The sequence below is a fragment of the Manihot esculenta genome, chromosome 8 (genome assembly GCF_001659605.2).
Source record: "Manihot esculenta cultivar AM560-2 chromosome 8, M.esculenta_v8, whole genome shotgun sequence".
In the NCBI taxonomy this organism is placed as follows: domain Eukaryota; kingdom Viridiplantae; phylum Streptophyta; class Magnoliopsida; order Malpighiales; family Euphorbiaceae; genus Manihot; species Manihot esculenta.
Window position 1 is genome coordinate 36,791,505 of NC_035168.2, and position 3,293 is coordinate 36,794,797.

Consider the following 3,293-nt stretch of genomic DNA (forward strand, 5'->3'; position numbering starts at 1 on the left):
TTTTGGAGTGTTTGGAATGAAAAAATGAATTCTGTTTAATTTAGAAATTTTTAATTTTGTAAATTAAAATAATACATAATTTTATAAAATTTAATTTAAAGTTTTTCCGCAAAATAAATCATTCTAAAAAATTAATTTAAATCTACTACAGAGGTTTGTTCTTTTTCGATGAAAAATATTCGAGTATGATATTTGCACTTTAAAATCGTGACTTAACGCTCTCCTATCTTTCTGAATATTATTTCAGTTGCTAAGGGTTTTTCTGTTTATTTTTTATTTTGAATGTTTTAGTTTTCTTATAGTGTTTTGTTTGTTTTATTTTATTTTTTTTTTCTGTTTCTAGTCTTTGTTTTGTTTTTTTTATGTTTTTTTTTTGTTATTAATTTTGATTTGGTTTGGCTTTCCTGTTGTTGCTCATTGCTGCTGTTTTGCTTGATTTTGGTGTTTTAGACAGTGATGAAATTTTAAAAGTGGATGGAGCAGTGCTGTATTAAGTTCAATTTGTTTGTGTTTATTTTCCAATTTAATTGGTTTATGTAGTTTGATTTTAAGCAGTTTATGTTTAAGTGATTTAATTTTCTTTTTTAAACTTTAATTATACTCTTTTATACACTTGTTTTTAGTCAGTTCTGTAAGTGATTTAGACTCTTACATTTCACATTTAAATATTTTTAAATTTAAATTAATTTTGAATGATTTTAAATTTTTATTAGATTTTATAATTGATATTTCTTTTAAATGGATTCGTTCTCGTATCAATCTGCTCATATTTTGATTAGAGAATCTATTAAATATGATTATCTTTCTATTTAAAACAATATTTTTTTATTTAATAAAATTTTATTAATATAAATTTCACTTTTCAAAAAAATAAATAAATAAATAAAATAAACGGTAATTTTTTATTTTTAAATAAAAAATATTACTATTATTATTATACTTACCAAAATCTAATTAAAGAGGTAAAAAGATTCTTCCAATTCGTGAGTCGATGAAATCCTCCAACAGATTCTGTAATAAATTTAATTTAACTGATTCATGAAATAATTTGTTTAATTTAAAAAGAATTTATTTAAAAGAAATTGCAATTATATGAATTCTTTTCTTACAAAATATTTTAATTTATTTTTAATAAATATCAAATATGTCATGTTTATAAGATATAAATATGTTAATAATAATCATTAAATATATAATTTGTATCAAAATAGAATAATTTTAACTTCTTGAAGCCAGCATGTCCAGCTTTGGATCAAAATAGAATAATTTTAACTTCTTGAAGCCAGCATGTCCAGCTTTGGATTGAATTATGTAATGATGAACCAGACAGAGCCCGATTCAGGCAAGTTTCCAACAAGCTAAAGCACATTCTTCTTAATGAATATAGCAAATTTTCGATTCGAAGAAGGCAATGAAAGTTACTGCAATGAGTTCCCACCATTTTCTGGCCTCTTTGCCAAAGTAATTGCAGCTGCTACTGCAGCGCCAGAAGATATACCAACCTGTGAAGGAAAAATAAAAATGCAAATTACTAAATTATAATTCTAATTTGTTAAATTTAAACTCATTAAATTCTTATTTTACTAGTCCAATAAAATAATTTAATTTCTTAAATTTAAAAAAAATGAGGGACTAATCGTAAGAATATATTAAAAATAAATTTAAATTTAATATAATATCATTTAAAAATTAAAATTTTAGGAGGCTACGACTCTGCCCCACTTTAGATCTGTCCTGCATAAACTAATTGGAATTTTTATATAAAATATTTTCCAATGTAAATTTAAAAATGGCTGGAACCCTTAGGGCAATTTCATTGCAGTATGTTAAATATCTCCAGTTAGCAATGATGAGATCAACGCTGTCATTTCAACAAGGTGGAAACAATAATGGTGGTGGGATCCCATTGGCGAAGCACTTGAAGCCGCAGCCCTAACAGCCAGACAGAAGCCAGTTGAATGGAGTGATGCGGCTGCAATTCAAGCAGCCGAAATAAGAGCCACTGGTCGCACCACCATTAGCCCGGTGGTGTGGCCGCAGCTCAGTCAGCAGCAACACTAAATGCTAGGACTGCAATGGATGAGGACAAGACAAAACTAGCAGATATTCTTGCTGTAATTATATAATTACTCAACTTGTGGGTTCAATTAATTGTTATTATGAATAAACTAAGATGATAAGCATGAATGCAGTATGCGACTTCGAAGTTGCCAGGGGACGGGCCGGCGATGTGGAAAGATGCTGAAGGGGTGACGGGGGCAAAAATGAGGAATGATCCATACCTCACTGCACATCCAGCGGGCGTGTGGGCTTCTATAGCTGCTGCCGCCAGACTCAATCAGCAGAATAGTTTCAAATGAATTTAATGCACCTTAATTTAGGTTGGTTTTTTCTTTAAAAAAAAAAACAATTTATTTTCTAAGGTTTAACAAATATTTGGAGGTGCATAAAAAATATTTATATAAAATTAATTAAAAAATATACACACAGTGCAAATATTTAATTACAGCAACTAAGCTCATTCTTATATAAAAGAAATAATATCTAAACACCTTTGGGATTAGTGGGATTAGTCTCAAGAATTAATTATAGCCCAGTAAGAAGTAAGTCAGTCAAATTATTTCTTGCAATCATGGCATGTACAACCATCGCATATTAATTATAATAAAATCTATTTTTTTTAAAAATAAAACTACTAATTATATTAATAAAATTTCATTAAATAAATAAGAATATCATCCCAAACAGAGAGACGATTATACATAATATATTTTCTAGCCAAAATATGAGCAGTTAGAATGGTATGACGACGAACCCATCTAACAGAAATATCAGTTCTCGAGTCTAATAAAGATTTACAATCATTCAAAATCAAACCCAATTCAGAAATGTCTAAATGTGTAGACCGAAGAGTTTGAACTACCTGCAAACAATCCATAAGAATGCAACCATTAAAAGGCAAAAATTCTGTCGCAAAGAACAAACAGTGACGGAGAGCTAAAACTTCAACAATTACCAGCGTACCATTACCTTCCGAGAAACCAAAACACCACGTTGAAATATACCCTCAGAGTTTTCCACAACAAAACCATAGCCAATAAAATCTTGAGTTTGAAACAAAACCCCATCAACTTGACAAAGCCAACTGAAATTGTCCAACCTTGAAGATGACGCATGAATTTGGAGATGAATGGTTTCAGGATCACGAGCAAGGTTGGAGGAATAAAACAAGTTTCTACTCTGATATAAAGTAGCAGTGGTATTTCCATGCAAAGCACCAGCACGTTGAGCAG

At 29.2% G+C, this 3,293-nt stretch overlaps 1 pseudogene; it reads left to right on the forward strand.

Moving 5' to 3' along the window:
• The first annotated feature begins 1,789 nt into the window (after positions 1-1,789).
• Positions 1,790-2,360, forward strand: LOC110621579 (annotated as a pseudogene).
• The last annotated feature ends 933 nt before the right edge of the window (positions 2,361-3,293 follow it).